Below are 13,443 nucleotides of genomic sequence, written 5' to 3' on the forward strand. Positions count from 1 at the left end.
AAATTGCTTATTGGCCATCCACTCCCAGATGTGTTGCATTGTTGTTTGAACGTTTTACAGGGAAGTATTAGAGTCCTCCAGCTAGAAAAGAATCTGGGAGTCGCCTGCATGGTTGTATAAAATGCAGTTTTTATTCCAAAGTTCTTTAATGGGAGGCTTCACATAAAGATTGAAGAGATGGGATCAAAGGGAAGATCCCTAAGACACTCTACCTTTGACCTGGATTGTCTTTACTTTAAATAGGCCAAGATTAACAACTTGGGTTCGGTTCTCAAGGAAGGATCTAACCCATTTTAAGGAAGAGCCTTCTCTGCCAGTGGCTTTCACACGATCAAACAAATGTTATGATCAATTGTGAAAACTGCAGAAAGGTCCAGCAGGTCCAAGACTACTGTTTGTCCAAAGTAACCAGCCACACACAATTCGTCAAGCACAGAGAGCATAACAGACTCGGTCATATGAGATGGCCAGAAGACTGCCTAAAAGTGGTAATAAAAAAAAGATGACTGTAAATGGTACATAAGTTAATGAGCTACATGTACTTCCAACACTTCAGAAGAAAATGGTAATAGAAATAGGGTGATGATTTTTTATGTAAGGGTTTTTGTCTGCTTTTTCTGTATTGGGATTATGATGGCCTCTTTATAAGCGTGAGGTACCATTCTCTGACAGAGTGGATCATTTAACATGCATAGCAACAGGCCAAGGCCAGAAATTTCAGAATAAAACAAATGTATAATATGAGCATGACATGGATCCAAAGTGGAGCAAAATTTCACTTTAGACATCAAAAAAGGTATGCAACCTTTGGTAATCGGAGAGAATCTATGGAAGGTGATAGGGTTCCTGATGAAGTCAGGAGGTGACAAGACCGGCACCATAGGAATGCTAGGAATAGTATCCTTAATTTTTGTTGATTTTATCTATGAAGTAGTCATTGAGGAAGTTACAAAACTCCAGAGTGGGTTCGATCTGCTGGGCTGTTCTTTCAAAACGTGAAAGTTAATTTACTGTTTTAAAGATTTCTTTCTGTCTGTTGGTAGATGCCATGACTTTTTAGTAAAAAGGAGGTAACGAAAAAGTAAAACATAGTTAGCTAAGATATCTAAACATGAGCTGTGAATGAATACTAGTCAGCCAATCAAAAGGATGTTCAAGAGGATATGCTCTGTGGGAGGGATAAACACAAAAACAGGCAGGCAAATCATTGAATAAGAAGCAGGCAAATGCAAGTGACACTAAAGCCAACCAATGGTAAGCAGTGGGCAGGTTCTAAGCCCAGTGTAAGTTTTTGGTATAGTCCAAAAGAGCCTTTCACCTACAGACCCATGTCTATAGGCAAGATCTAAAAAGGATTTGGGTGTAATCCTTTCAAATTTGTGACTGTCCATGCAGATATAGTATGGCTCCTTGAGCATGCCTGTTCAATGTGGATATCACCCCATTTTTCAAATGTTATGCACACATGTCACGCAAGATAAAGGTGGTGGCAAGTGCAATTTCAAAGAGTTTAGCACCTAACAATTGCAAGTGCTAAAATGGCTTGAATTACCACATTAATGATTAATCTAGCGCAGTCAGTCAAAGATTTATTTTCCACCTCTTCACTGGAAGTTAGAATAAGAGACTCCACTGTTGTGATGCATAAGAATATCTGCAACAGTCCAGAAAAACCCATTGGCCCACATTATTTGTTCATACAACAGTCTCATATAGGGGATGACTGTAATGCAGGGCAATCCCTGCCCTATCCATCACATCACCAGGCCAACGAGATACAGCATAGGAGGTAGACTAAAAAATATTTGGTAATTACCATAAGCTTGACATTGGACCTGCAGCCTAAACCATAACAGCCAGTTAATATAACCATGGAATGCCCAGTCTCTCCTTCAAACCTCCTCCATCACAATGCTAGCTACTGAAGCCCAGGACATGAGAAACACGAACCTGGTCCCTTATGCATGGTACTAAAACTGTTTCCATATAAGCTCTCAGCAAAGTGAAACACCCATCCAGTCAAATACTCCATATCATAATGTGATCTGGTATCATGCACTGGGGTATGAAGCAGTTTACAAATGTAACTACAACTTAATACATGAATATAATACATGAGATTCTGCAAGCCATGTATAAACATCTGTCTCTAGTTTCTTCAAATTATGTAATGTGTGACATACCAGGTCGCCTACTATCAAGAAATGATGTAGCTGCTCAACTAGTTGAGTTCTTAGGTCACAGTGCATACTGGCTCTAATTAAAGCAGCTGTTTAAAGAACAAAAATGAAATGTGACTTTTCTTTCTTTTGCTGTTTTTCTATCTATTTATTGGAAAGCAGTAGGATATATTTATGGCAACATGTTTATTTGTTGCCCTCCTTATGTAATTATAGAAAAGTTTGAATCTTTCTGCATGTTTCTATGCATCCAGATCTACTAACCTTTATTTAAAAAAAAAAAATAGACTTGTTTTAAATTGATGCTCATATCTTTTTTCGAGCAAATATCTAACAGCTTTGGTGTGTTTAACTTTGCACCAGAGATTCTATTTTAATTCTTTATATTTGCAAACATGCTCTCTCTTTCATATGAAATAGCAAGGCACCAAGGATTTAAGCGGTTTGTGGGAAAGATGACTATGTATTATATGGAATAAAATACCCCTGCCTTACATTATAAGGATATTGCATGTCACCTCGGAGTTCCATAACCTTATAAAGGAACTCGGCCTTCAGTCTTGTTCTTCTGTATTGTCATGGAACACCTAGGTGATCTACAAAATCCTTAAAAATGGTGCTCTGCTGCGACAATTGAGGCTTTGTAGCTCTGTACAGTCCTTGTCCAAATAATGAGCAAGCTGAGCCTCAGCGCCTGGAAGCCTAATACAGATTGGTACAAGTCACAATTTATGTATTCAATTAGAAACATGCTTAGTTATTTGCCCTAACCTCACTATCAAGTTTTGTTGGGAAGGGTGGTTTGATTGATTTGCGCACGGAGAGTACATCAGTCAATAAAGACTGTAAGAGGTTAGCATAGCGACCACCAGCCGTTTGTTCAATCACCTACTTCAGTTCGCTGCTAAATCAAAATGAGCTAATAGGATAAAAGCTCCAGTTACAGAGATCTGCGTGCTGGCTGCCGCGCTCCAGTTTAATTCTGTCTCTGAGCCCATCCACTTTCTCAAGTATAATGTCACTGATTAATTACAGCACATTGAAGCTGCATGCTTTAAGGGCTCCATGGAAGGGAGGCGCTTAGAGATGTCAGTAGTCATTGGGTAGAGGCAAGGGCCCTTCTGCCAGAGTTGGCCCCACACTGCTACCAGGAGGGGGGCAAGGACGATGGAACTTCTGTTTTAATGTATATGAACCGTCGCTGGTTCCAGAGAAGCGGTTCTATTAAAATCCCACCAGAAATGGTCGGCCGTCTGCCAAAAACTGTGATTGCTTTGCCACGGTCCCGAGGCACTGCTCCTGCTGAAAACCAGCTCTGCCTTTCACAAGATTGCGCACATTAATTACAATTTAAATTAGCTTTTATGCGTGCATTTGAAAACCGCACGTTCAGGAAAGCGAGGGAACTATACGGCATTCTGCAGGTGTTGTGGCAGAGATGGTTTGTGGGTCATATGGGTGGGAAAAATAAATTGACTCCTTCGTTATTGGGATGTTTACATTAATCAAAATCTCTGGGTGTCGTTTGGATTGAAGACTTAGGGCCTGATTTCGAGTCTGGGAGATAGAATACTCCATAACAAATGTGTACCCGTCTGCCAAACCCTTGGTCCGTGCGCTCCTTTCTCCGTTGGGCGGACCGTCAGTGCTCCGACAGATGTGCTCTTGCAGTCTCAGGTACTCAAACGGCAGGAAGGAGTAAGGGCCATCAGAGTAAGGACATCAGGACACCCGCCCTATTGCGTGCGGATGTTCTCATGTCTTTCTGTTTCAGTTCATCACCGCCAAGAAAACCCTGGCGGCCACAGACAGGAAAAATAAAGATCCCCACACCCTGGGAGAAAAGTCACACTTTGGGAGTGAGTTTGTGGAGAAAAAAACGTTTGGTGTGTGGCTAACCTACAGGTGGGGACTGTGCACCAAACTTTCAATGCCTCCAAGCAGCCGCCATGGCACCAGCTCCTCTGAAGACACGCAGATCACTGCTTGGCAGTCACTGGTTTTATATTTTGGTGGTGATAATCCAGCCAAGCTAGTAGAGGATATGACTCTGCGACCATGAAAGAAAGCAGGTCACAGGCCAGAGTAAAAATCGTGCCCTATACCTCAATCTCAAATCATTTATGTGGCCAAGACTGCATGGGTTAAAGGGCAATAAAGGGCAACTTCTGTGTGGAATTCGAAGATTTATCCCAGAACAAGCCGTCAAGTCCTTGATCCAATCCCTGGTGTTGTCTACAATTGACTCACTGCTGGCTGGTCTCCCCAGAACACACCTCCTCACCCTGCGGAAGGCACTTCTGAATGCAATGGCTCGATTTGTTACTGGAAGCAGAACATTTGATCACTTATCCCCTATTCTACTTACTCATTGAAGCTCAGTCTTTGTACAAGACATCTTGTTCCAGTGACAGGGTTATCCGTTCAGCCACTACTTAACTAATACTAAGGAGTTGAGTCCAGTGGACTCTATTCAGTCAGAAACACTTCTCCTTCAACTCCTTCCTATAGCTAGCAGAAAAGAGACCACAATGGCACAATATTACTCAGCCAATGTGACAAGAGTTTGGAACTCCCTCAGCCATCTGAATGCACTGCCACGTCCCTGGCTTCATTCAAGAAAGAACTTAAATCCTACCATTTCAAATACACTTCCACTCAGAGAGAGCTGTTCCCTTCAATCTCAGATACTCACAACTCCTTTGTCACTCCATCCAACCCATTCTCTTCCTTCAACAGTGATTTCTTTCTCTTTTTCATCTTTCCTGCTTTCTCTTGCTTATTAAGATAAAGTTTCCATGCACACTTTCTCTTCCCTTAAATGCCTCGATGGTTCCTCCTTCTGTATCAACTCTGTTACAGTTCCTCTTTTTAACTCCTTTACAAAGCAACATCTCCAGCAAATACTCCTGGGAAATGCATACATTCTTTGTTTGTTTTCTTTATGAAATACTCTGTTGTTTATCATTCAATGATTATTGTATTACTATTTTCTATTATGGCAATTTGACCTATTGTGGTGATGTGCTTGACTGCCTTTAGGTCATGTTTATATACTGACGTTTTTAGCACCCGCCCCCTTTCAAAATGTATATAGTCCTTATCTATTTTCCCCGTGCACACCTCAATGTGCATTTATTTTGTTTTTATATTACTCTATTGTCTTTCAATCCATGTTTTTTGTACTGTTACTTTAAACTATGTGAATCTGTCATTTTATTGTAAAGTGCTCTAAAGCCCTCGGACCCAGTTTCACTATAAAATGCATAAATAGGTACCACGAAACACAAAATTCCTGCCTCTTGCCTTTTGGGCCCTGATAATGACTGGACTGGAATGAGGTGAGGTAAATATCTATACATCATGGTACTTTATTTACCGGGTAGTCACAGCCAGTAAATGGGGAATAATCTGCAAAAATAGGTGCTCGCCACACCTAATTCCACAAATTCATCCCCTTCCCCCCACTGTAAACTTCAGTAGGTTAGACGCCCTGAAAATTACAATTAAGAAATTTGCAGTAGTGCACTAAATACCACATTACTCATAATTCGATCTTTGCTCAAACTTGCACCTATATAAACAGGAGTGCAACTAGACCCACATTTAGGCTTGGTGAGGGGTTGTGTGGGGGGGTTAATACTTGAAAACCTGGAGGTGGAGTCAGACGAAAAATTGCTTTTCAGTCATCCCGTCTTTGAAGTGATATAATGCACAGGATCATTTTTTGCCACTATATGACAGCTCAATTTGAAGCACACTGGGCCTCTAACATGAAGGTATTTATAATATGACGTAACAACCTTTGGACATTTAGGACTCTCAAAGAATTCTAGCAGAACAAATAGTAAATATTGTATTTCAATACAGATATAATGTGTTTACCTACTCTCACGGGACATTTATTATTATAAATCTAGTGTTGTCAACAATTAGTGACATTTGATGCACTGTAAAACACCTGGGGTCAATTACATTGGCCTCAACCCACTAGCCCTTCAAAATACTTTTAGAAGATATTTGGGTTTCTTCATCTTCCCACCTTCCAGGGCTTTTTGAAAAATTGTGCAAATAATGCAGCTAAAGCACATTTCTAGTGTTATCGTTCTACTGAATGAAATGAATGATTGAAAATATTTAAGTAAAGCGCACTTCTACCCTAACCAAGCAGCCTGAAGCTGACCAGTAACAGAAGGAGAGCTGGATACTGCAGTAATGTGGAAAAGGCAACTATTGTTTTTCCGAAGGACCGAAGACTGGACTCACTAGAGCTCTGGAGCCAAAGAGTTCCAGTGCTTTGATGCCAGAAAGGAGAAGCATTGGCATCCACTAAGGGGGGCATTACGACCCCAGCGATCAGTGCTATAGTGGAGGTATTACCACCAACAGGCTGGCAGTAGCTATCTCCACTATTATGACACTGGCGGTTTAGTCAAAGCCAAACTGTCAAGTCAACACACTGACCACCACGGCGGTAATGACCGCCAAGCTGGAGACAACAGTCTCCAGCCAGGCGGCCGTCACTAGTCCGCCCATGGCATTTTGTCCCCACCCACTGCCATAGTTTCCGTGGTTTCTGTACCACCACGGAAACCATGGCAGTAGGCACTAACAATGCCAGGGAATCCCTTCCCTGGCACTAACAGGGGTCTCCCCCGCCCACTAACCCTGCCTTTAGCCCCCCCACCCTCCCTTCCCCACCCCCTCCTCACCTATACACACATACACGCACATACCTACACACCCATACACATACGCATACACACATTCACCCACGCATACATACATACATACACACTCACTGCAAAACTCACACACATATCCAGGCACACACGCAAGCACACAACACAACATGCACGTACAAACACACCCGCTCATGCACACACGCATTACACATGCATGCACGCATTCAAACATAGTCACACCCCCCCCCACACATGCACACAACACCCCAATCCCCCTCTCCTGTCAGAGAACCCAACTTACCCGCTTGCAGGGGGTCCTCCGGCAGGAGGCGAGACGCGGCGCTGCTACCAGCCGCAGCCTCCGGCAGCAAAACACCGCCAGGCCGTATCATGGAACATGATACAGTAGGTGGTGTTTTGCTGGCGTGGCATTGCTGCTGGCAGCAGCACCACCTTACAGCCGTCCGCCGCCATGACCGTCGCTGGAATTCTGCCAGCCTTCTGGCAGAATTCCGGCTATGGTTTGATGGCATGGACGGTCGGTAGCCACGGTGACGGTATGTTGGCGGCTGTTGCTGTGGCGGTAGGCGGCATTTGCTGCCAATCTCATAATGAGGACCTAAGTATGTGCCTAAGTTAGGAAGATGCAGGCATTTGGCTTCCGCAAAGCACAGATTTCTTGAAGGAATATAAAGAGTGATACAATGGTGAAGCAGCAGAGGACCTGTTTTATGGAGAGTGCCAAGATCTAGGCACATTACTTTGAAGTTACATCGTTTTGCATTCAGAAGATAATGGACAGTAGAATAGTGAGAAGAGATTGTGAAGCAAGAGGCATAACTCAGATGAGGCATGCAAGAGTGTTTTAAAGTATTTGAAGGAAGGAAGACCAAGATAGATTTTCCATTATCTAGTTGTGAGAAGATAATTGCATTTACAGCAGTCCTATGAGTGTGAGAAGGGGGAAAAGGGATGATTTTCCATATCATGAGGATGTTGTTAAAGCAAGTGGAAAATATGCCTGATCTGTTGAAAGAATGAGAAAATAAGTCGAAAACTAATTCAGTATTTTTTGCTGAGTCAACCCAAAGTGGATGATGGGGCTAGCTCCACCACCACCAGAGTGAAGATCACATCATAGGAGGATCCCTAAAGATGAGGCCCTCTGTGTTGTTACTATTGAGTTTTAGTTAGACTTGAGTGATTGACATTTTATTAAACATTTTTATAAAGTTTCAAAATAATCACGTTATTACGGTGCAGATGAATATCACTCTAAAGCACATACATTGCTTTTTTTAAATGTACTCTTCATGTGGCACAGCCTATCCTTTCATAAGTGAAGACAATAGATGTATACCTCATAAACAATACAAACAAACTGTGTTGGGGTAAGCTTTAACCTGTTTTAGTGATCACTACTATGTAATACCATAGGATACTAATTTGGACCCAGTGTGAACCTGGTCTCTCACTGGTGGTAAGTCTACTAAACTCAACGTTGTTTCTGCTCTTAAAGTGATAGGTGTGTATCCTTCATTTTCTTCTGCCTGTTATACAGTCTATTTTTTATTATTTAGTAAACTTCAGTACAGTGTGTTATACAGTTGGGAGCGCCAGTCATTTAGGGTGGCCTAAAATCAGAAAGCCGTTCAGTTTCCAATATTATTTGGTTCCCCTCTCCTGTCCATGTAGGTGTATAGCCGAGTTTCTCACTGTTGTATTTTCTGCCTCCACCCATTTCTTTGTTTCCCTTAACCCCTTTGCTGCCAGGCCTTTTCCACCTCAGGTGCCAAGCCGTTTTTTGGCTATTTGGGGCAGTTCGCGCTTAGGCTCTTATAACTTTTGTCCACATAAGCTACCCACACCAAATTTGCGTCCTTCTTTTCCAAACTCCTAGGGATTTTAGAGGTATCCAGACTTTGTGGGTTCCCCTGAAGGAGACCAAGAAATTAGCCAAAACACAGCAAAAATTTCATTTAAAAAAAAAAAAAAATGGGAAAACAGGGCTGCAGAAGAAGGCCTGTGTTTTTTTCCCCTGAAAATGGCATCAACAAAGGGTTTGCAGTGCTAAAATCACCATCTTCCCAGCTTTCAGGAACAGGTAGACTTGAATCAGAAAACCCAATTTTTAAACAAACTTTTGGCGTTTTACTGGGACATACCCCTTTTTTACTATTTTTTGGGCTTTCAGCCTCCTTCTATTTAGTGACAGAAACAGGTGTGAAACCAATGCTGGATCCTGGAAAGCTAAAGATTTCTGAAAGGAAGACAAAATTCTGAATTCCTACAGAAAATAACAGCTGAAATAAAAAAAATATTGAAGTTGAGGTAGAAAAACAGCCATTTTTCTCCATGTTTTACTCTGTAACGTTTTCCTGCTATGTCAGATTTTTTAAAGCAATATACTGTTACGTCAGCCGGACTCTTCTGGTTGCGGGTATATATAGGGCTTGTAGGTTCATCAAGAACTCTAGGTACCCAGAGCCAATAAATGAGCTGCACCTTGCAATGGGTTTTTATTCTATACCAGGTATACAGCAATTCATTTGCTGAAATATAAAATGTGAAAAATAGGTATCAAGAAAACCTTTGTATTTCCAAAATGGGCACAAAATAAGGTGATGAGAAGCAGTGGTTATTTGCATATCTCTGAATTCCGGGGTGCCCATACTAGCATGTGAATTAAAGGGCATTTCTCAAATAGACGTCTTTTTTACACACTGTCTTATATTTGGAAGGAAAAAATTTAGAGAAAGACAAGGGGCAATAGCACTTGTTTTGCTATTCTGTGTTTCCCCAAGTCTCCCAATAAAAATGGTACCTCACTTACGTGGGTAGGCCTAATGCTCGCGACAGGAAACACAACATGGACACATCACATTTTTACATTGAAATCTGACATGTTTTTTGCAAAGTGTCTAGCTGTGGATTTTGGCCTTTAGCTCAGCAGGCACATAGGGAAACCTAGCAAACCTGCACATTTTTTAAAACTAGACACCTAGGGGAATCCAAGATAGGGGTGATTTGGTGGGGCTCTGACCAGGTTCTGTTACCCAGAATCCTTTGCAAACCTCAAAATTTGGCCAAAAAAACACTTTTTCCTCTCATTTCGGTGACAGAAAGTTCTGGAATCTGAGAGGAGCCACACATTTCCTTCCACCCAGCGTTCCCCCAAGTCTCCCAATAAAAATGGTACCTCACTTGTGTGGTTGGACCTAGTGCTCGCGAAAGGAAATGCCCCAAAACACTATCTGGACACATCAAAATTATCAAATACAAAACTACCTGTTTTTGGGAGGGGGCACCTGCGTTTTTCATCCTGGGCTCAGCAGCCATCTAGGGAAACCTACCAAACCCAGACATTTTTTTTAACTAGACACCCGAGAGAGTCCAGGGGGGTGTGACTTGCGTGGATCCCTTAAAGTTTTCTTACCCAGAATCCTCAGCAAACCTCAAATTTAGAATACAAAATCACTGTTTCCCACACTTCTGTGTGGGATCACCGCACTGGGACAAATTTCCTACCACCAAATGTTCTCCTCAGTCTCCCGGTAAAAACGATACCTCACTTGTGTAGGCGGGCCAAGTGCCTGTGACAGGGAAGAGCCAAAAATATGTCGAAATTGAGGGGGAACTAAAGTGGGTCCAAAAGGGCATTTTGAAAAAAAAAAAGGGGGGCAGATATGGCCAACAGTAATGTACCCCCATGGGAAGCGACCCTTGCCCAAGGGGCAGCCCCCCCCAAACAAAACACATATACACACACACCTGGGGGCAGATTTGCCTAACAAAACTAGACTGATCTGCCCCCAAGGGGGGCAGAAATGGCCTAAATACAATTTCCCCCCAGGGGAGCGACCCTTGCCTAAGGGGTCGCTACCCATACATAAAAACATAAAGTAAATAAAAATATATATATATCCCTGGTGTCTAGAGGTTTCTGCCCCTTCGGAGGCAGATCGGCTTAATTGTATTAGGCAGATCGGCCTCCGGGGGGGGGGGAGGGCAGAAAAGGCCTACAAATATTAGCGGGGGGTGGGCAGAAAAGGCCTACAAATATTACCCCCCCGCCCTTGTGCGTTAGTAAAAAAAAAAAAAGAAATCCCTGGTGTCTAGTGGCTTCTGCCCCACCTGGTATAACCTCATATAATTAGGCCGATCTGCCCCCGGGGGGGACAGAAATGGCCTAAAAATAATTTCCCCCCCCCCCAGGGGAGCGACCCTTGCCTGAGGGGTCGCTCCCCACACATAAATGAAAAAGAAAAAGAAATAAAAAAATTATCCCTGGTGTCTAGGGGTTTTCTGCCCCCAGGCGGGGGCAGAAATGGCCTACAAATTATTTGCCCCCTGGGGAGCGGACCTTGCCCAAGGGGCCGCTCCCCTCATGTCCATTTCACACAAAAAAAAAATCCCTGGTGTCTAGTGGGCATTTCTGCATCGCATCGCAATTGGACAGCAGAAATACTTGCAGAGACATGAAAGGAAAGGCCTTTCCTTCCCTTTCATGCCTCTGCCGGCCAGCCCCTCCCGAGTGGAAGATAAATGCTTTTGCATTTCTGTTGCTCATCGTGCTGGAATCATGCTTCCAGCACGATGGGAGGTGACCTCTGATGAGGTCAGCACGCTATTTCGTGCTGACGTCATCAGACGTCACTGGGGGTGTTGGGTGGGTCGGGTTGGAAGGGGAAGCGATTCCCCTTCCAGCCCTGACCTGGGGTGGTGGGAGTGTTGGGGGGCGGCCCTCGGGGGGAGCACTAGTGCTTCCCCCGAGGGCCGGTAACCGGACGTAATGGTTACATCTGTGGCAGTTGTTTTGTCAGTGCTATTGTTGATCTTCATGACTGGGCTAAGCAACATGCTGCTACCACTATGGGTAAATCTGCACACCTTCTTATTCTTCCTTCATTTCTGTGTGGGCATCAGGCCCAGCATGCTCACCCTCGGAGTACAGTCTGTTCTTCTACCTAATACTTTTGCTTTTATTTTAGTCATATATTTCCAGTACTTTAATAGATTTGAGCCCTCCTATGATCAAATCTAGCTTTTGACTCTCACATCTGGGAGATTCATCTCTAGTCTCCATATATAACTGAGCTTCCTTAGGGTGAGATAGTTTTGATGAACTAAAGTAAATTGTATCAATATGAAAAGGGCAATGATGCCACTGCTGGTAAGTGTTTAGCATCTAGAAGGGCTGTCACCAAGTAGACCAATCTCTTAAAGTTCAAGGAAGTTTGCCTGCCCAAATGAAGCCATTCTGATCAGGAGCTAAGACAGAGAACAAAGGCAACAATTTATTTGCTAGCACTATCCTCAGGTTTTTATGGTCTATGTCCATCATCGAGTGGTCTGTTCAAAGTCTTATCAAAACAATCACAGCCAGATTTCAGAATCACTACTAGAACGTCTGTCAGTTGCGGAGGCATGAGTAAGGTTCACGCCTGGTAACAGACCTCCAAGAGCTGAGAAGTTAGCAGTCTTTTGTATATTGAGGTTAATTTGTTTTGCAGACCATCCAACCCTGGCTTCTGGCCCCTACTTATCACTTCTATAGCTTTGATCTTCGGATGTAATGGTGAGAGCCTGATGTCCTTATATATTCTATATCTCATGTGATACTACATCCAAGGAGGTCTAGTAATTAACAAAAATGGCATTGACGTTGATCTGTGTACAGGGAGTGCAGAATTATTAGGCAAATGAGTATTTTGACCACATCATCCTCTTTATGCATGTTGTCTTACTCCAAGCTGTATAGGCTCGAAAGCCTACTACCAATTAAGCATATTAGGTGATGTGCATCTCTGTAATGAGAAGGGGTGTGGTCTAATGACATCAACACCCTATATCGTCTCACAGCATCGCTACTGGAATTTGTGGCACCTCTGAGGTCAGGAAGTTCTGCAAACAACTTGCCTGAGCTGTCACCCTCTCAGAGTTGCTTGGCTGTGAATTCCTTATAAGCGAATCAGTTTAATCTATGTTTGGTCTTGTACCTTTCTCTACATACTGGTATTTTATAATTGCTCTTAATATCAAACCCAGAAACTATAAGAAGATTACACAAGGGAGTTTCTGTCTTGCATACTTTCTTCTCTAGCAGCATTTATGATTCAGTTAGCATGCTCCTTGATGTACATCCATTTGCCCTACAACAGTCCACATTGGAATCCCTCACAAACCCACAATAAGCTGCATCTCACAGCGCTGCCACCTGAAGTTTCCATTAGGGAATCCTAACAGGCAATATACCCCAACCCAGGTTAACTTAGAGCAGCCAGTGGCCCATTATTATTTTGCATACGTACTATGTTTCAACCACGAGTCCCATATTCAAGGAAGTTTCCAGGTCATCTGTGTTACCACTGATCACCAATGTGCTGTCTCCTACACCACTGGTGACAATCACGCCAAATGATTCATGGACTGCCTCCACTGCTGCAGTAACCCTGTCAGCTTGTGCAGAATAGTGGATGGTCTATCAACCTTTTGTGTTTTTCTTTCATTGCGGTTTAGATCTCAGTCTGTTTTGGGATGCCCAGTAGAGGGCTCCCAGAGTTTCTCAGTGCTTCAGC

This window comes from Pleurodeles waltl, chromosome 4_1 (genome assembly GCF_031143425.1).
Source record: "Pleurodeles waltl isolate 20211129_DDA chromosome 4_1, aPleWal1.hap1.20221129, whole genome shotgun sequence".
NCBI lineage: Eukaryota > Metazoa > Chordata > Amphibia > Caudata > Salamandridae > Pleurodeles > Pleurodeles waltl.